Source organism: Macaca fascicularis, chromosome 3 (assembly GCF_037993035.2).
Source record: "Macaca fascicularis isolate 582-1 chromosome 3, T2T-MFA8v1.1".
Lineage (NCBI taxonomy): Eukaryota > Metazoa > Chordata > Mammalia > Primates > Cercopithecidae > Macaca > Macaca fascicularis.
Genome location: NC_088377.1, coordinates 71878638 through 71904582, shown reverse-complemented (window position 1 = coordinate 71904582; position 25945 = coordinate 71878638). Strand labels below are relative to the sequence as shown.

Here is a 25945-nt window from a genome sequence, read left to right as displayed (position 1 = left end):
TTATTTCTGAGGACTCTGTTCTGTTCCATTGATCTATATCTCTGTTTTGGTACCAGTACCATGCTGTTTTGGTTAGTGTAGCCTTGTAGTATAGTTTGAAGTCAGGTAGCGTGATGCCTCCAGCTTTGTTCTTTTGACTTAGGATTGTCTTGGAGATGTGGGCTCTTTTTTGGTTCCATATGAACTTTAAAGCAGTTTTTTCCAATTCTGTGAAGAAACTCATTGATAGCTTGATGGGGATGGCATTGAATCTATAAATTACCTTGGGCAGTATGGCCATTTTCATGATATTGATTCTTCCTATCCATGAGCATGGTATGTTCTTCCATTGATTCTTCCTATCCATGAGCATGGTATATTCTTCCATTTGTTTATGTCCTCTTTTATTTCACTGAGCAGTGGTTTGTAGTTCTCCTTGAAGAGGTCCTTTACATCCCTTGTAAGTTGGATTCCTAGGTATTTTATTCTCTTTGATGCAATTGTGAATGGAAGTTCATTCATGATTTGGCTCTCTGTTTGTCTGTTACTGGTGTATAAGAATGCTTGTGATTTTTGCACATTAATTTTGTATCCTGAGACTTTGCTGAAGTTTCTTATCAGCTTAAGGAGATTTTGGGCTGAGACAATGGGGTTTTCTAAATATACAATCATGTCATGTCATCTGCAAACAGGGACAATTTGACTTCTTCTTTTCCTAACCGAATACCCTTGATTTCTTTCTCTTGCCTGATTGCCCTAGCCGGAACTTCCAACACTATGTTGAATAGGCGTGGTGAGAGAGGGCATCCCTGTCTTGTGCCAGTTTTCAAAGGGAATTTTTCCAGTTTTTGCCCATTCAGTATGATATTGGCTGTGGGGTTGTCATAAATAGCTGTTATGATTTTGAGATATGTTCCATCAATACCGAATTTATTGAGAGTTTTTAGCATGAAGGGCTGTTGAATTTTGTCAAAGGCCTTTTCTGCATCTATTGAGATAATCATGTGGTTTTTGTCTTTGGTTCTGTTTATATGTTGGATTACGTTTATTGATTTGCATATGTTGAACCAGCCTTGCATCCCAGGGATGAAGCCCACTTGATCATGGTGGTTAAGCTTTTTGATGTGCTGCTGGATCCGGTTTGCCAGGATTTTATTGAGGATTTTTGCATCAATGTTCATCAGGGATATTGGTCTAAAATTCTCTTTTTTTGTTGTGTCTCTCTCAGGCTTTGGTATCAGGATGATGTTGGCCTCATAAAATGAGTTAGGGAGGATTCCCTCTTTTTCTATTGATTGGAATAGTTTCAGAAGGAATGGTACCAGCTCCTCCTTGTACCTCTGGTAGAATTCAGCTGTGAATCCATCTGGTCCTGGAATTTTTTTGGTTGGTAGGCTATTAATTATTGCCTCAATTTCAGAGCCTGCTATTGGTCTATTCAGAGATTCAGCTTCTTCCTGGTTTAGTCTTGGGAGAGTGTAAGTGTCCAGGAAATTATCCATTTCTTCTAGATTTTCTAGTTTATTTGCATAGAGGTGTTTATAGTATTCTCTGATGGTAGTTTGTATTTCTGTGGGGTCGGTGGTGATATCCCCTTTATCATTTTTTATTGCATCTATTTGATTCTTCTCTCTTTTCTTCTTTATTAGTCTTGCTAGTGGTCTATCAATTTTGTTGAACTTTTCAAAAAACCAACTCCTGGATTCATTAATTTTTTGGAGGGTTTTTTGTGTCTCTATCTCCTTCAGTTCTGCTCTGATCTTAGTTATTTCTTGCCTCTGCTAGCTTTTGAATGTGTTTGCTCTTGCTTCTCTAGTTCTTTTAATTGTGATGTTAGAGTGTCAATTTTTGACCTTTCCAGCTTTCTCTTGTGGGCATTTAGTGCTATAAATTTCCCTCTACACACTGCTATAAATGTGTCCCAGTGATTCTGGTATGTTGTATCTTTGTTCTCATTGGTTTCAAAGAACATCTTTATTTCTGCCTTCATTTCGTTGTGTACCCAGTAGTCATTCAGGAGCAGGTTATTCAGTTTCCATGTAGTTGAGCGGTTTTGATTGAGTTTCTTAGTCCTGAGTTCTAGTTTGATTGCACTGTGGTCTGAGAGACAGTTTGTTATAATTTCTGTTCTTGTACATTTGCTGAGGAGTGCTTTACTTCCAATTATGTGGTCAATTTTGGAATAAGTGCGATGTGGTGCTGAGAAGAATGTATATTCTGTTGATTTGGGGTGGAGAGTTCTGTAGCTGTCTATTAGGTCTGCTTGCTGCAGAGATGAGTTCAATTCCTGGATATCCTTGTTAACTTTCTGTCTCGTTGATCTGTCTAATGTTGACAGTGGGGTGTTGAAGTCTCCCATTATTATTGTATGGGAGTCTAAGTCTCTTTGTATGTCTCTAAGGACTTGCTTTATGAATCTGGGTGCTCCTGTATTGGGTGCATATATATTTAGGATAGTTAGCTCTTCCTGTTGAATTTGATCCCTTTACCATTATGTAATGGCCTTATTTGTCTCTTTTGATCTTTGATGGTTTAAAGTCTGTTTTATCAGAGACTAGTATTGCAACCCCTGCTTTTTTTTGTTCTCCATTTGCTTGGTAGATCTTCCTCCATCCCTTTATGTTGAGCCTGTGTATGTCTCTGCATGTGAGATGGGTCTCCTGAATACAGCAGACTGATGGGTCTTGACTCTTTATCCAGTTTGCCAGTCTGTGTCTTTTAATTGGAGCATTTAGTCCATTTACATTTAAGGTTAATATTGTTATGTGTGAACTTGATCCTGCCATTATGATATTAACTGGTTATTTTGCTCGTTAGTTGATGCAGTTTCTTCCTAGCCTTGATGGTCTTTACATTTTGGCATGTTTTTGCAATGGCTGGTACCGGTTGTTCCTTTCCATGTTTAGTGCTTCTTTCAGGGTCTCTTGTAAGGCAGGCCTGGTGGTGACAAAATCTCTAAGCATTTGCTTCTCTGTAAAGGATTTTATTTCTCCTTCACTTATGAAACTTAGTTTGGCTGGATATGAAATTCTGGGTTGAAAATTCTTTTCTTTAAGAATGTTGAATATTGGCCCCCACTCTCTTCTGGCTTGTAGAGTTTCTGCCGAGAGATCTTCTGTTAGTCTGATGGGCTTCCCTTTGTGGGTAACCCGACCTTTCTTTCTGGCTACACTTAAGATTTTTTCCTTCATTTCAACTTTGGTGAATCTGGCAATTATGTGTCTTGGAGTTGCTCTTCTCGAGGAGTATCTTTGTGGCATTCTCTGTATTTCCTGAATTTGAATGTTGCCCTGCCCTACTAGGTTTGGGAAGTTCTCCTGGATGATATCCTGAAGTGTGTTTTCCAACTTGGTTCCATTTTCCCCCTCACTTTCAGGCACCCCAATCAGATGTAGATTTGGTCTTTTTACATAATCCCATACTTCTTGCAGGCTTTGTTCATTTCTTTTTCTTCTTTTTTCTTTAGATTTCTCTTCTCGCTTCATTTCATTCATTTGATCCTCAATCGCTGATACTCTTTCTTCCAGTTGATCGAGTCAGTTATTGAAGGTTGTGCATTTGTCACGTATTTCTCATGTCATGGTTTTCATCTCTGTCCATTCGTTTATGGCCTTGTCTGCATTAATTATTCTGGTTATCAATTCTTCCACTCTTTTTTCAAGATTTTTAGTTTCTTTGCCTTGGGTACATAATTCCTCCTTTAGGTCTGAGAAGTTTGATGGACTGAAGCCTTCTTCTCTCATCTTGTCAAAGTCGTTCTCTGTCCAGCTTTGATCCGTTGCTGGCGATGAGCTGCGTTCCTTTGGAGGGGGAGATGCGCTCTTATTTTTTGAATTTCCAGCTCTTCTGCCCTGCTTTTTCCCCATCTTCGTGGTTTTATCTGCCTCTGGTCTTTGATGATGGTGACGTACTGATGGGGTTTTGGTGTGGGTGTCCTTTCTGTTTGTTAATTTTCCTTCTAACAGTCAGGACCCTCAGCTGTAGGTCTGTTGGAGGCTGCTTGAGGTTCACTCCAGACCCTGTTTGTCTGGGTATCAGCAGCAGAGGCTGCAGAAGATAGAATACTGCTGAACAGCGAGTGTACCTGTCTGATTCTTGCTTTGGAAGCTTCCTCTCAGGGGTGTACTCCACCGTGTGAGGTGTGGGGTGTCGGTCTGCCCCTAGTGGAGGATGTCTCCCAGTTAGGCTACTCAGGGGTCAGGGACCCACTTGAGCAGGCAGTCTGTCCGTTCTCAGATCTCAACCTCCGTGTTGGGAGATCCACTGCTCTCTTCAAAGCTGTCAGACAGAGTCGCTTGCGTCTGCAGAGGTTTCTGCTGCTTTTTGTTGTTGTTGTTGTTGTTGTTGATGTTTAGCTGTGCCCTGTCCCCAGAGGTGGAGTCTACAGAGACTGGCAGGCCTCCTTGAACTGCTGTGAGCTCCACCCAGTTCGATCTTCCCAGGGCTTTGTTTACCTACTTAAGCCTCAGCAATGGCGGGCGCCCCTCCACCAGCCTCACCGCTGCCTTGCAGTTAGATTGCAGACTGCTGTGCTAGTAATGAGGAAGGCTCCGTGGGCGTGGGACCCTCCCGGCCAGGTGTGGGATATAATCTCCTGGTCTGCCCGTTTGCTTAAAGCACAGTATTGGGGTGGGAGTTACCCGATTTTCCAGGTGTTCTGTGTCTCAGTTCCCCTGGCTAGGAAAAGGGATTCCCTTCCCCCTTGCGCTTCCCAGGTGAGGTGATGCCTCACCCTGCTTCAGCTCTCGCTGGTCGGCCTGCAGCAGCTGACCAGCACTGATTGTCCGGCACTCCCCAGTGAGATGAACCCAGTACCTCAGTTGATAATGCAGAAATCACCTGTCTTCTGTGTCGCTCGCGCTGGGAGCGGAGACTGGAGCTTTTCCTATTTGGCCATCTTGCTCTGCCCCGCAATGTCATTTGTTTTAATGAAAGTTTCATGGCAAATGTAAAATATATAGAGAGAATATAAAGAAAAATACTTGAATATAAAACAGTAATGCATCTAAAAATATACATGTTCAAGACAGTACAAGGAATATTCTGAATTTTTCAAATTATTTCACCAATTGCTCTTTTTAAAATACTGACATATCTTTGTAATGGAAGAAAGTAGCAGCATTGGGTACTTTTCGTGATGGAAGACATAGAAGACAAATATTATCTGATAATATTTCAGATATCAGAAAAGTGAAAATAATTTCTATCAGAATAATTGTAAGTTCATTCAAAATTAATATTTATTAGATAGCCTTATGCTTTAAAAATGGAGAAAGCATGACTCCCTAATCATGGTATTGGAAAAAAAAAATGCCCCTTCAGTGTTAATTGGATTTTGACCAGAGAGCATATAGGGGATTGTGAATGCTTCATTTAGACTATATGTGAACTTAATTTGGGGTTTCATTATTATTATTTTTTTGTTTCAGTAGGTTTTTGGGGGACAGGTAGTGTTTGGTTACATGAATGAGTTGTGATTCATGTGGTGATTTTGGTGTACCTGTCACTGAGCAATGTACACTCTACCGAATGTGTAGTCTTTTATCCCTGACTGCCCCAACCCTTTGCCCTAATTCCCCAAAGCCCAATTGTATTATTCTTATGCCTTTGCATTCTCATAGCTTAGCTCGCACTTATGAGTGAGAACATTAATGTTTGGTTTTCCATTCCTGAGTAACTTCACTTAGAGTAATGGTCTCCAGTTACATCCAAATTGCTGTGAATGCCATTAATTTAATTCTTTTTATGGCTGAGTAGTATTCCATAGTGTGTGTTTTCTTCCCTTTTTTCCTTTGAGACATATTCTAGCTCTGTCATCAAGGCTGGAGGGCAGTGGTGTGATCTTGGCTCACTGGAACCTCCACCTCCTGTGTTCATTCAGTTCTCATGCCTCAGCCTCTTGAGTGGCTGACACTACAGTCGTGAGCCACCATTCCCAGCTAATTCTTGAATTTTTTGTAGACACAGGGTTTTGCCACGTTGGCCAGGCTGGTCTCAAACTCCTGGCTTCCAGTGATCCGCCCATCTTGGCCTCCCAAATTGCTGGGATTACAGGTGTGAGCCACCACACCTGGCCACATTTTCTTTATCCACTTGTTGATTGATGGGCATTTGGGCTGATTCCATAGTTTTGCAATTGCAAATTGTTCTGCTATAAACATGCGTGTTCACGTGCCTTTTAATATAATGACTTCTTTTCCTCTGGGTATTTACCTAGTAGTGAATTGCTGAATTAAATAGATCTATATATCTCCACACTGTTTTCCATAGTGGTTGCACTAATTTACATTCCCACCAGCAGTGTATAAGTGTTCCCTTTGCACCATACCCGTGCCAACATCTATTATTTTTTTATTATGGCCATTCTTGCAGAAGTAAGGTAGTATCCCATTGTGGTTTTGAATTGTATTCCCTGATCATTAGTGATGTTGAGCCTATTTTTCATATGTCTGTTGGCCATTTGTGTATCTTCTTGTGAGAACTGTCTATTCATTTCCTTAACCTACTTTTTAATGGGATTGTTTTTTTCTTGCTGACTTGTTTGAGTTCCTTGTAGATTCTGGATATTAGTCCGATGTTGAATACATAATTTGTGAAGATCTTCTCCCACTCTGTGGGTTGTTTGTTTACTCTACTGATTATTTCTATTGCTTTGCAGAAGCTTTTTAGTTTTATTAAGTCTCATCTATTTATCTTTGTTTGTGTTGCATTTGCTTTTGGATTCTTGGTCATGAAGTCTTTACCTAAGCCAATGTCTAGAAGAGTTTTTCCAATGTTTTTTTTTTTTTTTTTTTTTTTGAGACGGAGTCTCGCTCTGTGGCCCAGGCTGGAGTGCAGTGGCGCGATCTCGGCTCACTGCAAGCTCCGCCTCCCGGGTTCACGCCATTCTCCTGCCTCAGCCTCCCGAGTAGCTGGGACTACAGGCGCCCACAACCGCGCCCGGCTAATTTTTTGTATTTTTAGTAGAGACGGGGTTTCACCGTGGTCTCGATCTCCTGACCTTGTGATCCGCCCGCCTCGGCCTCCCAAAGTGCTGGGATTACAGGCGTGAGCCACCGCGCCCGGCCCGAGTTTTTCCAATGTTATCTTCTAGAATTTTTATGGTTTCAGATCTTAGATACAAGTCTTTGATCCATCTTGAGTTGATTTTTGTATAAGGTGAGAAATAAGGATCCAGTTTCATTCTTCTATGTGTGGTTGCCAATTATTCCAGCACCATTTGTTGAATAGGGTGTCCTTTCCCCACTTTATGTTTTGGTTTGCTTTGTTGAACATCAGTTGGCTATAAATATTTGGCTTTTTTTTTTTTTTTTTTTTTGAGACAGAGTCTCGCTCTGTCGCCCAAGCTGGAGTGCAGTGGCCGGATCTCAGCTCACTGCAAGCTCCGCCGCCCGAGTTTACACCATTCTCCTGCCTCAGCCTCCCGAGTAGCTGGGACTACAGGCGCCTGCCACCTCGCCCGGCTAGTTTTTTGTATTTTTTAGTAGAGACGGGGTTTCACCGTGTTAGCCAGGATGGTCTTGATCTCCTGACCTCGTGATCCGCCCGTCTCGGCCTCCCAAAGTGCTGGGATTACAGGCTTGAGCCACCGCGCCCGGCCAAATATTTGGCTTTATTTCTGGGTTCTCTCTTCAGTTTCATTGATCTACATGCCTTTTTTATACCAGTACCGTGCTATTTTGGTTACTGTGGTCTTATGGTATCATTTGAAGTCAGATAATGTAATGTCTCCAGATTTGTTCTTTTTGCTTAGTTTTGCTTTGGCTATGCAGTCTCTTTTTTGGTTCCACATAAATTTTAGGATTGTTTTTTCTAGTTCTGTGAAGAATGATGGTGGTATTTTGATGAGAATTGCATTGAATGTGTAGATTGCTTTTGGCAGTATGGTCATTTTCACAGTCTTAACTCTACCCATCCATGCGCATGAGATGTGTTTCCATTAGTTTGTGTCATCTATGATTTCATTCAGCAGTGTTTTGTGGTTTTTCTTGTAGAGGTCTTTCACCTCCTTGGTTAAGTATATTCCTGAGTACTGTATTTTATTTTATTTTTGCAGTTATTGTAAAAGGGCTTGAGTTTTTGATTTAATTCTCAACTTGGCCACTGTAGGTGTATAACAGAGTTACTCATTTATGTACATTAATTTTGTATCCTGAAACTTTACTGAATTCATTTAACAAATCTAGAAGCTTTTTGGATTAGTTTTTAGGATTTTCAAAATATACAATTATGTCATCAGCAAACAGCAACTGTTTGACTTCTTCTTTACTGATTTGGATGCCCTTTATTTCTTTCTCTTGTTTGATAGCTTTGGCTACGACTCGCAGTACTGTGTTGAATAGAAGTGGTGAAAGGGGGCCGAGCGCGGTGGCTCATGCCTGTAATCCCAGCACTTTGGGAGGCCGAGGCCGGCGGATCACAAGGTCAGGAGACCATCCTGGCTAACACAGTGAGACCCCATCTCTACTAAAAATACAAAAAATTAGCCAGGCGTGGTGGCGGGTGCCTGTAGTCCCAGCTACTTGGGAGGCTGAGGCAGGAGAATGGCGTGAACCCAGGAGGCAGAGCTTGCAGTGAGCCGAGATCGTGCCACTGCACTCCAGCCTGGGCAACAGAGCCAGACTCCCTCCAAAAAAAAAAAAAAAAGTGGTGAAAGGGGCATCCTTGTCTTGTTCCACTTCTCATGGGGGAATGCTTTCAACTTTTTCCTATTCAGTATAATGTTGGCTGTGTTTGTCATAGATAGCTGCTATTACCTGAAGGAATTTTCCTTCTATGCCGATTTTGCCGAGGGTTTTAATCATAAAGCAATGCTGAATTATGTCGTATGCTTTTTTCTGCATCTATTGTGATATTCATGTGATTTTTGTTTTTAATTCTGTTTATGTTGTGTATTACATTTATTGACTTGTGGATGTTAACCCATTCCTGCATCTCTGGTATAAAACCCACTTGATCATGGTGGATTACATTTTTGATATGCTGTTGGATTCAGGTAACTAGTATTTTGTTGAGGATTTTTGCATGTATGTTCATCAGGAATATTGGTCTATAGTTTTCTCTTTTGTTATATCTTTTCCTGGTTTTGGTATTAGAGTGATACTGGCTTCATGGAATAATTTAAGGAGGATTTCCTCTTTCTCTATCTTTTGGAATAGTGTCAATAGGATTGGTACCCATTTTTTTTTTTTTTTTAATGTCTGATAGAGTTCAAGTATGAATCTGCCTGGCCCTGGACTTTTTTTTTTGGTAACTTTTTAATTACATTATAATCTTGCTGCTGCTGCTGCTGCCTCTTCTCCTCCTCCTCCTCCTCTTCTTCTTCTTCTTTCTTCTCCTTCTCCTTGTCCTCCTTGTCCTTCTCGTCCTTCTCCTCCTCCTTCTTTCTTCTTCCTCCTCCTTCTTCCTTCCTCTTCCTTCTTCTCCTTTCTTATTCCTTCTTTCTTCTTTCTTCTTCTTCCCTCTTTCTTCTTTTTCTTCTTCTTTCTCCTTCTTCTTCTTCCTTGCTCTGTCACCCAGGTTAGAGTGCAATGGCATGATCTTGACTCACTGCAACCTCCGCCTCCTGGGTTCAAGCAGTTCTCCTGCCTCAGCCTCCCAACTTGCTGGGATTACAGATATGAGCCACTCCCCCAGCCAGAATCTTGAATTAATTTAAAATTTTTAGTGAGCCACCACTCCAGAGAACAGAGGGGGGTATGCACAATAAAAATTCTTAAAAAGCAGCCATATGTTAAAAGTACACTAAACTCTTTGCCCAGTGAAGTGCATTTCTTGGTCTCTGGAAAGCTCAGAAGAAACTCCCCAGAAGAAATTGCATAAGACTTAATATGGTCAGGATTAAAGATGCAATTGGCAAATAAATTTGGTAATTATCTTTTTTGTTTTACACATTTTACTCAAAAGGTGAACCCCCAGGTTTTTTATTATTGCTTAAAAATACTTCATAAAAATTCTGTTTAAAAAAAGAAAACTGAATTGTATCCCGTGTTTGACACAATTGATTGTCTGATTAAAATTAAAGCGAACTTCAGTAAAATCTCATAAACAGATCAATGTAATCTCAGTCAGCTTTGACCGCTCATAAGAATTTTTTTTTTTTTTTTTTTTTGAGATGGAATTTTGCTCTTGTCGCCCAGGCTGGAGTGCAATGGCGGGATATCGGCTCACTGAAACCTCCATCTCCCAGGTTCAAGAGATTCTCCTACCTCAACCTCCCAAGTAGCTTGGATTACAGGTTCCTGCCACCTCACCCAGCTAATTTTTGTATTTTTAGTAGAGACAGGGTTTCACCAAGTTGACCAGGCTGGTCTTGAACTCCTGACCTCAGGTGATCCACCCACCTCGGCCTCCCAAAGTGCGGGTATTATAGGCATGAGACACCACACCTGGCCCATAATAAGATTTTTTATAAACCTTTGGTTTTTTTGTTTGTTTTTGGAGACAGTGTCTCACTGTGTCCCCCAGGCTGAAAGTGCAGTGGTGTGATCATGGCTTACTGCAGCCTCAACCCCACCAGGCACAAGTGATTCTCCTACTTTAGCCTCCCCAGTAGCTGGGAATATAGACATTGGACACCATGCCCAGCTAATATCTAAATTTTTTTTGTAGAGATGTGGTCTCCCTATGTTGCCCAGGCTGGTCTCAGACTCCTGAGCTCAAGCAGTTCTTCCTCCTCAGCCTCCCAAAGTGTTGGAATTACAGACTTGAGCCACCATGCTCAACTCTATACATCTTTTAAAAACTCTTTTAATTTTTTTCTATTCTTTTTCTTTCTTCAATTTCTATACCCATTTAATTGTTCTATCTCTTTTTTCTTTTTTCAATTTAAGAAAACATTTAAATAATCTCTACATTAAGCAAAATTACTGTGTAAGAAAAATCACATCCTCATGTCTCTTTTTCAATATTATCTTTTTTCCAACAAACGTATCTTATTTTCTTTATACACACTGTATACAGAATTGTTCTTTATTTCTAGTTTCAGTCGCCATGTTAGTAAGAATTTTAAATCCTAATGATGTTAATTCATAGTAAAAACCTAAGAAGTAAAAATGTTTAACCCATTCTGTAATGCCAGCACTTTGGGAGGTTGAAGTAGGCCAATCACGAGGTCATGAGTTGGAGACCAGTCTGGCCAACATGGTGAAACCCCGTCTCTACTAAAAATACAAAAAAATTATCTTGGCATGGTGACGGGTGCCTGTAGTCCCAGCAACTTGGGAGGCTAAGGCAGGAGAATCTCTTGAACCTGGGAGGTGGAGGTTGCAGTAAGCCGAGATCGTGCCACTGCACTCTAGCCCGGGTGACAGTGAGAGACTCTGTTCCCCCCAAAAAAGAATTTATGAATACACATTTTATAATACTTAGAAACATAATTCTAGTTGAATAGTTTTTCAATTTGGAACAAAACATATTTACTAATATCTAAATATCTTTTGTTTCTCTGAAATAAAAAACCAAAAGTATATGATTATATTTAGTAATTAATGTCAGTAATTATATCAGTTTTTTCAATTTGGAATTGATCTAGGTGTTTAATGAATAATACTTAATTTAGCTTAGCAAAACTCTAAGCATATAGAAACCTTTGTAATTAACATTATTAAACATTCTGTGTTTGTAATCTTTTATTTATATCTATTTTATTCATTTTTAACTATGTTTGGAAAATCTCATGAGCCATTAGAAAAATCTGGTCATTATCTCCAGTTAAATTATCTGTTAGCTAATTTCATATTACTGTAATTTCATATTACATATAACATAAACTCATGTTAGGCAAGTTTCATAGAGGCAATAAGTTTAAAGTTAAATACATGCATATTTTGCTGATAAGTCAGAAGCCAGTTGTTTTTATTAATTCAACAATATTAAACTAATTACATTTACCAAATAATTTGCTCAAGTAATGTGAACTTGAAATATATTTGGACTTATTTATTTAATTTACAAACCCATGTTTATCTGTAAGTTAATTTGGTACCATGTGGATACTATACAAACAGGTATAAACATATACATACATGTAGACACGGTGCATAACTTACGCATATACACATGGATGCATTTAAAACTCAAAGAGATTGAGGAGTGCAATTGGAAAGATACTAGAACTTACACCTGAGAGGAACCTTTCTACCTACACAAGTCTTGGGGCTCTGTGAGAAAAAATAACATTACTCTGCCAAAAAAGAGTCCCTTATATCCTGTCTTCTTCGAAGGGTCCCTGGGCCTTTAGAAATTTCCTTCAGGGCCCCTTATATGGTGTCAAAAGTGGCAAAAGGAAGGACTGACAGAACATAGTAAATGAAAAAACTAATTCTAGAGCAGGCAGTTTGAGAATATCTTCTTTATCAAAAAGCCAGTAATGTTTTAGATTATCCTTGGCAAAAAATATGTCAACAAGAGGATAAATGGGGAGTTCGTATAGATAGCAGGAGTTTAAGAAGTGGAAAATTTAGATGACTGAGAAGCTTTTATGGAGAGAACAGAGACCTCAAATAAATGTATATGTCCATATATAGTCTAAATATCAGTTTCAATTAAGTAAACTTTTGACTATAGAGTTCTTAAAATATTTTTGCCAGGTTTTAGCTGCATAAATAGCAAACATTTCTGTTTCTTGGCTATTTTATTCTGAAATTTACACTACTAATAAGTTTTGGAGGTGGGGCATATTTGTTTACTAGAGGTGTAGGATAGTCGTTAGTTAAAACTGTTTGCCTTTGAAATGTTTTAATTATTTTCTCTTTGGGTATATATCTTATTTAGTTTAAGAGAGAAGGCTATACAAACAAAAACACTTTTTATCACATTCTTAACATATACCAAACTTTTAAATCAAAAGGATACCTTAATAAATGTCTCAGAGCTATACAAATAAACACACATGAGACCAAAACCAAGAAGTCCTTTATAGCTGTAATTAAAGTCTCCAAAGAAGAAGCAAAAGCTATAGCCCTTCTAAGATCCACATCTCTCTAACTGACAGCTTAAAGAACATTCGGCTAGCTGCAAATGGGGTGCAAGCCACATCTGTAGGTCATATATTTTAGGGTCCCGGCTTCTCAGCTGACCATCTACAAAGGCCAGATGGAATATTAAAAAATACAGTTGGTAAAACAAGAAAACGAAAGCTGTTCTTGGGTATAGAAAAGCTTACAAATGTAATAAACTGGACTTGGAAGTTAAAATAATTAATGTAGAATAGTTAACTGAGATAACAGTCATGATAAGATTATGTCAATAATTGAACTGGATGAATTAATAGTTTATTTAGTAGGACCATCAACATTTCAATCCTACAGCAAATAAAATTTACATCTTTCTATTTACTCTTTGCGTGACTACTCAGTTGCCCTCATTACTTAATTACTAAAACCTAATTCTCAGTGAGGCTTTCCTGGGACCAGCTAAGCTTCAGTCCTTAACCACACTTGCATCAGCTTTCTCTCTTCTCCTTATCTTGCCTAGTGCGAACCACAGTGGTGCTCTGCTTGTCTGTTTCTTTGTATGTGTTTGCATTAAGACACCTGCCTTCATGTCAATTCTAACCAGTTACAGCTATGAGATTTTTTTTTCACAGCATATAAAATGGTTATTTTCTCATTTAAAATCTTGCACATGTTTACCACAGTGTGGGCACTCTTTTGAACTACATGTTTCTAAAAACACCTTAGATATACAACTTTAGAACACAGCCAAGAAGTAAAATTTTTTACAACAGAAATATTAAACTATAATGGTATTTTGAGTATAAAATCTTTAGATAATGTTTTAAAGAGTCATTGCTTTCAAAGTATATTTGAAAAATAAAAATTTTTAAAAATTAGCTTAAGCAATAGATCTTTTTGGAGACAGAGCTTCACTCTATAGCCCTGGCTGGGTGCAGTGGCACAGTCTCAGCTCACTGCCACCTCCATCTCCCAGACTCAATCCATCCTCCCATACTCAGGCAATACTCTCACCTCAGCCTCCCAAGTAGCTGAGGCCACAGGTACACACCATCACACCCAACTAATATATGTATTTTTTCTAGAGATGGGGTTTCACCATATTGCCCAGACTAATCTCAAATTCCTGGGTTCAAGCAATCCACGCATCTCAGCCTCATAAAGTGCTGGGATTACAGGCATGAGCCACCACACCTGGCCCTAGACTTTTATCTTTTAAGATGGAGTTTCACTCTTGTTGCCCAGGCTGGAGTGCAATGGTGCGATCTCAGTTCACAGCAACCTCTGCCTCCCAGGTTCAAGCAATTCTGCTACCTCAGCCTCCTGAGTAGCTGGGATTACAGGCATATGCCACCATGCCCAGCTAATTTTGTATTTTTAGTAGAGACAGGCTTTCTCCATGTTGGTCAGGCTGGTCTCGAACTCTCGACCTCAGGTGATCCACCCGCCTTGGCCTCCCAAAGTGCTGGGATTACAGGCGTGAGCCATCACACCTGGCCGGCCCTAGACTTTTAAATGAGAAAATAAAAGGACTTAAAGGGGGTATATTGTAACATAATAGAAAAAACACACTGAAAGTAAGCAAAAACAACAGAATCACATTTCAGTGGTGCTATAATCTAATTTGTTACTTGACATGTTTCACAACTTGCTTTGTGTATCATCACTGCATAATGACATCTTTATTAAGGGCTTCCATCCATTCCAACCAGATGTTATTAAACCATGCTCCCTTGTTGCATTCTTAGATGAAAACACCTTCATTGTCATGTGGAAATGATTCCTGACAGTACGCCCTGAGAGATGACCAAAAGAAAGGCAGTTGGTTTTTGTGCTCTGGCTTCTGAGATTTGGCCTAAGTGTCTCTAGTGAGATACATTAGGGGAGGTGAGAACATGTGGTTGCCTGTGAGTCTCGACCAGTGCTTTTCAGGTGAGTGTCTGGGCTGGGGGAAGACTCGAGGTGTCTCATGGAAGGGAGGCTCTGTTCTCCTGCACAGAGGCTGTCACACTGAGAATTGTCCTGTGATTCTGTTTCTCTCCCAGGGTCAGTGGAGACTGAGAACCATCAACTTAATATAATCAAAAAGTCAGAATCTTGTTTAGAGTTTATGTTTGGCAAAATTTAGGGTGACCGCAGGGGAGCATAGATTACAGTTTCCCTGAATATACACTCCTATTAGTGTGACAGGCCAATTGTTTTCTAACAGTCACACAGACAGGCCTCCATAGCACTCATGTTATACAGGCAAACTTTCACAGCGTCTGCCTTAACATTAAGTTAGTACTTAACCCTAGAAAAATCAATCCCTGGACACCAAAGCCAGAAATGAAACATATGTTTGGTAAGAGTCTTGTGCAAGTTTCTCCTAAAACCTGGGGCAAGTCAAGATAATGAAGATAGCCCCACATTCCTTGTACCAGGACCAGTCTTGTGTCAAATAAATTTATTGGGCATCTGAGGCAACTCTCCAGACCCAAACCATAGGTAATATAAGATAGAAGTAATCACCCCAGTACCAGGGCCCTCGTAGATTAAGTAGATTTAGGGGACGTTTCTGGCCTCTGACCTTTTAGTTAAAACAAAATTATTTACCTGTAGACATAGGTGAGTATGATACTGCACATAGGCATGTAGTTTGAAACGTATATAAGCAGTGGAAAAATGTTAGTCTTGAGTTGATCTGGGGAATTATCTTTGACCTTCTCCCTGTACTTGTTTACAGAAATAAACTCTCTTCTTTCCCAGTTTGTCTGCGTCTTGTTATTGGGCCACAAGAACACACAGCCAGACCCAGTTTGGTCCAGGAACAACATTTGGCAAGCTAGCCAAGAGTCCCTGAAATGGTGCTGCACTCAGTGACCCGTGATTGTGGCGAGATGATTATTTGGAGACTCCCAGAAGCTGCTGGATAAGATAGACCTGGGGATTCTCCCAGGGGCTATCCCATGTACAAAAACCACATGTCCCTCTCACCACTGGGGAGGAATGGTGATCAGGCAGGAGCAGATGCACTCATAGGGTGAGTAAAACTGGATCATATGCAGGAAGCCTGTTATTTTCTTATCTGGCGTATTAAGCCATTTGGTCTGATACCATCAGGAAAATAGTAGGGCTTATTTGTATGCTCACTTGCTGTTTGGTTAGAAGTAAACCTGAAGCTGATTTCAGATCTGTTTTATCCAAGTACACTTCCTTTTGTGTTTGTCTGAAACTGTCTCCATGTTCATGTCTGGTTTTGTCACTTAAAATGGAAAGTGCTGCCCTCCTTACCTCAAGGAGCCCTCTGGGAAAAATCCTGTCAGATTGGAAATAGTACAAGGATCCCCCCATGACTAAGAAGAAAATGGTTTACTATTGTAATGTGGTTTGGCCAATGTATGTTTTAGGATCCAAAAAATGGTGGCCAATTCTGGGGTCTTTAAGCTATTATATCTTTCAGTTACAACTGTTTTATCAATGTTTGGGGAAATGGGAGGAAAGATTTTAAAATTCCCCTACATTCAGGCACTTATGTTGCTACATAACCAAGAGGTTAAAGAGAATAAGTTAATGTTGCTTTGCTCAGACAAAGTGTGTCCTGACCCTGAGGGAGAGGAAGAAAGAAAAAGAGCTGGAGAGTCAGCAATTGCTATACATGCCTAATCCAGTAGAAGCTAGTGCCCCACCACCTAGTCAAGAGAGTGAAGAGTCACCTCCCGCAAAGTACAAAGAGGCTGCAAACATAGTCTCTCCCTCCTGAACTAGGCAAGGCACTAATTTTGGCTGAGGAGCTACCAAGCCTGGGACAGGACAATTTCTCCTCTGACAATATCCCATGGGAGTTAATCAGCAAGAGCCTCTGGCTGGATATTACTGAGCATGAAGCCCTTTTTCCACATCTGATTTACTGAATTGGAAAAGTTCCAGTCCTTCCTACAGGGAAGATCCCCAGAAGATGACTGAATTGTTTACCACTATTTTTGCCACCCATTGCCCTACCTGGGCTGATGTGCAAGCCCTCCTAAATATTATGCTTACTGCAGATGAGTGAAGGCTAGTATTAGACAAAGGAGAAAACATGGCACTTTCATGATGAAAGCCCTGATGATACCCTAGAACCTGGTGAGGTGATTCTGTGCAGTGACCCAAATTTGGACCCAAATGAGGCCAGTGTGGCTGGAGTTCATTGTCTGTAGCGTTATAAAAGGTGTATTCTAAAGGACATTAGGTTGGGGTGCCGAGACCTAAAAGTATGAACAAAGTGCTGGAACTTCAGCAGAAACCTAATGAGGACCCCTCAGAATTTATGGAACTGATCTGTCAAATGTATAGAAAGTATACATACTTAGATCCACAGGACCTCAAAAATGTCAGAATGGTAAACATGACTTTTGTAGGGCAAAGTGCCCCCAGACATCAGAAAGAGAGTCCAGATGTGGAAGGGGCTATTGAAATGACTGCTTCTCAGTTAATTGACATTGCATTCAATGTCTGTAATAGCAGGGAAGCCAAGGAAACTAAGGCTCTATGGCAGGCAGCAATACTTATAGCCACTGTGGTAGGAAACCCAAAGAAAAAGGGACCCCTGAGGCAGAAGGAAAATATTGAAAAAGATCAATGCACTTACTGTCAGGAGACAGGGTATTGAAAGAAAGACTGCCCCAAGTTGAGTAAGAAGGAGCCCAGGTCATTTATGGCTGTTAAGCCTGAAAACTAATCCAAGGAGGACTGAGGGGCCCAAGACTCCTGATGGCTCCAAGCCTGTCTGACGTTAAGATTTTCCCTCAGGAGCCTTGGGTAAATTTGACAGTGGGGAAATGAAAATTGGACTTCTAAATCCATATGGGTGCTGCTTACTCATCAATTAATACCCCAATTACTGAACCTTTTTTGAGACTGAGTCGCTCTATTGCCCAGGCTGGAGTGCAGTGGCATTATCTCAGCTCACTGCAACCTCCACCTCTTGGGTTCAAGCAATTCTCCTGCCTCAGCCTCCCAAGTAGCTGGGATTACAGGCATGCTCCACTACGCCCAACTAATTTTTGTATTTTTAGTAGAGACAGGGTTTCACCATGTTGGTCAGGCTGGCTCGACCTCCTGACCTCAAGTGATCTGCCCATCTTGGCCTCCCAAAGTGCTGGGATTACAGGCGTGAGCCACCACACCCGGCCTTACTGAACTTTTTGACACCTCTGTCAATATAGTTGGGGTGAGCGGAAAGCTAAAATCAGAACAGTTCTTTCATCCTCTATCCTGAAATGTGGGCAATAACTTAATAACTCATCGGTTTCTTTTTTTCTTTCTTTTTTTTTTTTTTTTTAAGACATTCTTGCATTAAGACCATTTGGCAGCCTGTGGGTACAAGGTCTCAAGCAAAAGGGTACAGGGGTACAGATATGCAAACAAACTGTGAGATACTTAGGATTTTTGTTACAGAGAGAAACCAGAGCCCTGACAGTGGAGAGGCAAAATGCAGCTGCCTCTATCACGACACCCACAACCAGAAAGCAGCTAAGGGGCTTCCTGGGAATGGCAGGGTTCTGTAGAACCTGGATTTCCAATTATGGCTGATGGTAAAGCTGCTATATGAACTGTTAAAAGGGGCCAACCACAACCCCTTTAAATGCATTGGAGCTGAAACACCAGAATGCGTTTGAACAACTAAAGCTTAAGATGACATCTGCCCCATCTCTGGGGCTGCCAAATCCTCATAAACCCTTGCAACTTTATGTGCATGAAAGACTGGGTCTGGCACTCGGGATCCTAACACAAAAACTGAAAGAAATATTGCAACCAGTGGCTTATTTGTCAAAAGGCTCGATACCGTGGCAAGGGGCTGGACTGGACCCCTTGTCTCAAAGCAGTAGCTGCCACCTGTTTGTTGCTCAAGGGAGCTAAGAAGCTGACTTTGGGTCAGCCCATCATGATTTATGTGCCCCATCAAACCTGGTGTTATTTGAGCAGAAGGGTGGCTACTGGCTGACGGGTTGGCAGATTAGGCTGATATCAGGCCATCCTGCTTGATAATCCTGCAGTAAAACTGCAGACCACTGGAGCCTCAAACCCCGCCATTTTGCCGCCACCTACTGGGGAACAAAGGAACTAGTACACAACTGCCTAGAGGTTATCATCAAGTATTTTCTGGTCTCCCAGATCTAAAGGATGCAGCCCTCCCCTGTGCACACTGGTTGCTGTTCATGGATGGAAGCAGCTTAGTCACCAAGAAAGGAGAAATGCTGCCTATGCTGTAGTAACTCTCTTGGAGGTAGCAGAGGCAAGAACACTCCAGACAGGGACTTCTGCGGAAAAGGCCGAGTTAGTTGCTTTTACCAGAGCCTTGCAACTGTCCCAAGGTGAGAGCACCAATATCTACGCTGATTCCAAATAGTCCTTCATGATAATCCATGCACACGGAGCTATTTGGAAGGAAAGGGAACTGCTAAAAGCTGATAATACTGAAATTTAATATGCTAAGCAAGTGTTGGAGCTGTTGGAGGCAGTAAAAGCTTCGAGAAAAATAGCTGCTGTGCATTGTCCAGGCCATAAGCGCAGCAATTTCAAACCAGCTAGGGGAAACACCGTCACCTACCGCACAGCCAGGCATCTAGCCAGCACCAGTGCCAAGGTCCAGGCACCTTTCATTTCCCAAGTAGATTTGGCAGCTTTCAAACCCCAGTATAGTTTGAGGATGAAAAGAGTGCCAAGGACAAAGGGTTTATTCAAGACAAGGAAGGCTGGAAAGTAAATAACGAGGGCCTGGTTTGGGTGCCAGCACAGCTTCCTTCAACCCAATGCTAAAATATATTCATGATAGCACGCATTTTGGATGAGATGCCTCGTTAACTTTTGTGCAAAAAATATATGAAGGAAAAGAGACTGAAGGCTCACTTGAAAAGTATAATACAACATTGCCATCTTTGCACTGAAAATGAGACCAATAACTATAGCAGAGGACAACCCAGACAACAGGCAAGAGGGAAGCATCTACTAGAAAATTGGCAGATTGGCTTTACTCAAATGCCACTTGCCTTTGGAGGGTACAAATACCTCTTAGTTGTAGTGGACACTCTCAGGCTGGGTGGAAGCATACCTATATCATACCGAGTGGCCAACAGAGGTAGTTAAAGTGCAGCTAAAGAACATCATACCCCGATATGGGCTCCCTGACATTATTCATAGTGAAAATGGGCCTTCATTTACCTTGGAAATAACCCAACAAGTAAGCAAAACGCTAGAAATAAAATGGAAGCTGCACTCGGCATGGAAGCCTCAATCCTCTGGACAGACTGAAAGAATTCATCATACTTTAAAGACAACTCTTGCTAAGCTATGTCAGGAAACTCAGTTAAAATGGATTCAGGTACTTGGGATTGCACTGCTCTGGGTAAGAATAACCCCCAGAAATGGGATTAAATTAAGTCCTTATTAAATTATTTTTGAGAGGCCCTTTGTAGCCTTGTCCTGGGTTGCTAGAGTGTCACTGGATACAGAATTAGCTGTTAGAACTTACGTCACTCAGGATGAACTCTTAACTATTTGCATAAGTTTGCTTCTTAGAGGAATGTCACAGATTTTGTAGGAGATTGCCACCCATTTCAGCCTTGTGATCAAGTGCTGCTGAAGGAATGGAGAGAAGCTGATCCTGCCCAACAGCTACAGGAAAAATGGAAAGGGCCCTATGACGTGCTGTTGACTAATGACTTGGCACTGAAGCTGACAGGCATCAAATCCTGGGTTCATCATAGGTGAGTGAAGAAATTCCAGTCAACCGGGGCCTCCACAACGGAAACATCTGCCGCCACTCAATGGGAAATGGAACCCCTGGAGGACTTAAAGTTCCTATTCAGAAAATGATACAGATTTCTTTTATGCTATGCTTCCTTTTACACCTCTTACTATTGCATCACACACTTATAACCCCTGTCTACAATGGGCACAGGACTATGCAGACAGCCTCCAGCAGGATTCCTGTTGGGTCTGTGGCCTGTAACCACTTTCTAGCACCACAGGTCAGCCTTGGTGGGTCTCACCTGTGCAAGGAAAAGACTAGGCATACCTACAAACCTTTCTAGGAAATTTAAAAACTGCATTGGGTTGCAAATGACTGGGATAACTAAAGCAAGTGTGTCAGAATGGCCCACAAATGAGACATTAAGTGAGCCAGGTCACAAAAAGCCATTCTCTTTAATAGAACAAGGGTCCAAGTTATAGGATTAGCTACTCTTTTATTAGATTCAAAAGTGCCCATTCAAACCTTCAAGCCCCAAAATGTTTGATACAAGAATGACTTTCCCCAAATTTGGGATGGTTTCATTTGGTTAACTGCTTTTACTGGACATTTGAGACAAATAGCCTCCTTGTTCTTTGAGCAATGAAAACATTTCCTTGACCATTGGCCTAATGCAACTCAGGTTATAGGATGGATTCCCTCTGAGTGGTACCAGTATATTATAGTACTCCAGCAGAGGGATATGTTCACCACAGATTGGTCTCAAATGGCCTGGCCTAAATTGGTATCCTCCCAGCACAACTCAGTGGCTTTGCAGCACCAACCTATGGCCATGGCTTCCCTTGGGCTGGTAGGGATGTTGCACTCTAGGCTTCCCATAGGCATAAGGTCATTAGGTAAAAACCATTCAAAATCTGCCCAATCTTCCACATATGATTAACAGATGGACCAGGTCAGTCTTTCACTGGTACAACCATCTATCTGCAATATTCATGCTCTTAATAGGATTAGATAATGTTACATGGCACATAGAGGCATTAGCCAACTTTACTCAGTGGGCTCTAAGTGACAGCTTCCAAAGCATTTCTCTTATAAATACTGAAATGTATCATATGTGAAAGGCTATTTTGCAAAATCGAATGGCCTTACTGCAGCCCAAGGGGGAGCTCATGCCCTCATCAAAACCGAATGCTGTGTGTATATTCTGAATAATTCTGGGAATGTCTTTCTAACACTAAAGGGTATACGTCAGCAAATTCTAGCCATTTCTAGCCCGCAGTTATCACAAAATGATTGACTTGCATCATGACTCAGCACAGAACCTTCTTGTTGGCAGGAAGTCCTGGCATTCTTTGCTGTTTTCCTAGGCTTAAGTATATCTCTGTGCTGTGTAATGCATTGCTGCTATATACTGTGTGCTGTTTCACAACATTCTCCAAACTCATGCCATCATGTTTCAGCAGGTGCTGCTGCTGAAAGCCTGAGGCGAATAGTATTTCCAAGAGCAAATGAACCTCTGCCACTCTAATTCCATGTTCACTGCCCCCTAACAGTGACCCCCCTCAGCAGGAAGTAGCCAGAATGATCACGATGTCCCGCATCCCAGCAGTCTATCCAGCTTGGGCATGATAGAAATGATGCGCAAATTGACAGTGGGGATTGTGGCAGGCCAATTCTTCCTAACAGTCACACAGACAGGCCTCCATAGCATTCCAGTTACACATTCAGACTTCCACAGCATCTGCCTTAACATTAAGTTAGTAATTAAACCTAGGGAAATTGATGCCCAGACACCAAAGCCAGAAATGAAACATATGTTTGGTAAGAATCTTGCCCAGGCTTCTCCTGAAACTTGAGACAAGTCAAGATAATAAAGAAAGACAGCCCTACATTCCTTGTACCAGGACCCATCTTGGGTCAGATAAATTTATTGGGGCTCTGAAGCAACTCTCCAGACACAAACCATAGGTAAGATAGGACAGAAGTAATCACACTGGTACCAGGGCCCTCACAGATTAAGTAGATTTAGGGGACATTTCTGGGCTCTGATATTTTAGTTAAAACAAAATTAATCACCCATAAACTTAGGCAAGTATAATATTATACGTAGGCATATAGTTTGAAACATATATAAGTACTGGAAGAACTTTAGAATCTTGAGTTGGTCTGGTGAATTATCTCTGACTTTCTCCTTGTACCCAGTTACAGAAATAAACTCTTCTTTTCCAGTTTGTCTGCATCTTGATATTGGGTTGCAAGAACATGCAGCTGGACCCAGTTCTGGCCGGGAACATTAGCTGCAGTTACATATGGGTTTGTAAAGGGAAATAGCAAAAATAGTTTCTAAGTTGTTTTCCAAGCTTTGCATTAAAATAACGTAAGCAGCCAGGCACGGTGGCTCACACCTGTAATCCCAACACTTTGGGAGGCTGAGGTGGGTGGATCACGAGGTCAGGAGTTTGAAACCAGCTGACCAACATAGTGAAACCCAGCGTCTACTGAAAATACAAAAATTAGCTGGGCGTGGTGGTGCGCACCTGTAACCCCAGCTACTCAGGAGGCTGAGGCAGGAGAGTCACTTGAACCCAAGAGGTGGAGGTTGCAGTGAGCAGAGATCACACCACTGCACTTCAGCCTGGGTGACAGAGTGAGACTCCGTCTCAAAAAAAAAAAAAAAAAAAAAAGCAAGTTTTATTTTTTCCAGAGGATCTCATCTGACAAGGAATCGCAGAGAAGTAAAAAAGAGAATAAAATGGCTGGTTTTCAGGTAAATGTGTTCAAGTTCAGGGGCTGTGTCCACTTCCTGGAATGTTACATGTTTAGAACTCAAAAACCTTTACTTCTCTACATGTGATATTCCTGCCTAATGTGTTTTATTTATTTATTTATTTATTTCAGCTACATTTTCCCCTTTTCTTCCTGTGGTAGTCAAAGAGCCCTGCAAAATTTCTCTCCACAGTATACCAGAACCTTCCCTCTACTCTCTTCATTCAGGCTTTATACACACCATGACCAAACCTCACTATGAATGTATTGCATGCAATATTAAAAGTGTTCCATTTGGCTAGGCATGCTGGCTCACACCTGTAACCCCAGCACTTTGAGAAGTCAAGGTGAGAGAATCTCTTGAGTCAAGGAGTTTGAGACCAGCCTGTGCAATATAAGGAAACCTTGCCTCTACAAAAATAAAACAAATTAGCTAACATGATGTCACACACTTGTGGTCCCAGCTACTTAGGAGACTGAGCTGGGAGAATCACTTAGGCCCAGGATGCTGAGGCTGCAGTGAGCCATGATCATGCCAATGTACTCTAGCCTACATGACAGAGTGACACCCTATCTCAAAAGAATGTTCTCTTTGTGACAGATCAACATGAGCAGGTGTGGACACCCAAGATTTCTACTGGGGATAGGGTCATGCCCTCAGATATTGGTGAAGGGAACACATGCTGTTTAGGTCCCATCTGGATGCTCCATCTGCTCTATGCATAACAGAATTAAGGAAACGCAGAAAGAGGATGGCATTAATTCCCCCAGAATTAGAAAGTTTTGAACAAAAGAATACTTAGAAGACACTTTTTATGATGCTAAAGAAAAATATTAATTATATTTACTAAATATTACAGAAGCTGGGAGATTTCTGTATGTAGCTTAATCTTTGAATAAAACTGACGTATCTATAATTAGATTCAGATTGTAATTTACTTCTTTGTGTTCAATAATATCACAGCTCTGGGTGCAGTGGCTCAGCCTGTTATCCCAGCACTTTGGGAGACCAAGGCAGGTAGATCACGAGGTCAAGAGATCGAGATCATCATGGCCAACATGGTGAAACCCCGTCTCTACTAAAAATATATAAATTAGCTGGGCGTGGTGGTGTGCACCTGTAGTCCCAGCTACTCGGGAGGCTGAGGCAGGAGAATCACTTGAACCCGGAAGGTGGAGGCTGCAGTAAGCCGAGATTGTGCCACTGCACTCCGGCCTGGCGACAGAGCAAGGCTCCGTCTCAGACAAAACAAAACAAAACAAAACAAAACAAAACAAAACACAGCAGTGATATTGTGCCCTCTGTGTGAATTAGCACTTATACCAATTCTTTGTATTACAGTTCATGTTAATTTTATTCTGTTGGATAAAGTACTGACAGATTTTTTAACTGTAGAGTTAATGATTTTTCTCTTTATTATTAATAAGTAACTTTAGGAGATTTACCAACTGATGTACATAAATCATCACATATAATCTGGAGGCTCCCAATTCTTTTCAAATTCTCCTTGCTTATAGCTTGCTTTAGAAAAATGGAAGTTCTCACTTTTGTGTACTGGGATAAACCCAGGCTCTGCCATGTACTTAATATTTGACAAAATATTCTCCTTGGGCCAAAAGCATTGGCATAACTGGATAGCTTATTAGAAATTTAGAAACTCAGGCTTGAGCCCAGATCTTCTGAATCAAAACCTGCATTTTAATAAGATCTCCAGTTCATTGTTTTACACATTAAAATTTGAGGCATACCTTCTAACTGATCGTAACTTCTTCATATAAGAAATATTCAGCCAGGCTTGGTGGCTCACGCCTGTAATCCCAACACTTTGGGAGGCCGAGGCGGGTGGATCACAAGGTCAGGAAATTGAGATCATCCTGGCCAACATGGTGAAACCCTGTCTCTACTAAAAATACAAAAATTAGCCAGGCATGGTATTGGGCGCCTGTAGTCCCAGCTGTTCAGGAGGCTGAGGCAGGAGAATTGCTTGAACCCAGGAGGCAGAGGTTGCTGTGAGGTAAGATCTCACCACTGCACTCCAGCCAGGGTGACAGAGCGAGACGCCGTCTGAAAAAATTAAAAAAAAAAAAAAATCACAACTTAGCCTGTATAATGTAAAAAAATATATATCAGTAAAAAAATATATGCATGGGTTAATGTGCTAAATTTTATGCTGTCTCATCCACAAAAGCATACTCACTAATCTAGTTTAGTGGATTTTTTGCCGTTCTTCTTCAGCATTAGAGAATAAATTAGAGAGTATTTCTGTGTTAAAAATTTTTTACTGGACAACTCCAGTCACTCATATACATCAGAGCCAGTTCTTTTTACTCTCTATTTTCTTTCTGTTTTTCTTTTCTTTTCTTTTCTTTTTTCTTTTAGACAGAGTCTTGCTCTGTTGTCCAGGGTGGAGTGCAGTGGCACAGTCTCAGCTCACTGCAACCTCCGCCTCTTGGGTTCAAGCGATTCTCCTGCCTCAGCCTTCCTAGTAGCTGGGACTACAGGCGCCCGCCGCCTTGCTCAGCTTTTAGTAGA

General features: G+C 41.2%; 1 protein-coding gene across 3 annotated transcripts in view; it reads left to right on the top strand.

The window, feature by feature from the left end:
• Positions 1–25945, top strand: part of LOC102116109 (uncharacterized) — a 139726-nt gene that overhangs the window by 30501 nt on the left and 83280 nt on the right. Inside the window, exons 2-3 of one of the 3 annotated variants that reach the window (XM_045387742.2) lie at positions 14684–14867; positions 15684–15957. The exons of 1 other annotated variant lie outside the window; for it this stretch is intronic. The gene's annotated coding sequence lies outside the window, so the exon portion shown is untranslated. The remainder of the gene's footprint in view (positions 1–14683; positions 14868–15683; positions 15958–25945) is intronic. One more of the 3 variants, XM_074034927.1, reaches the window with a different exon arrangement.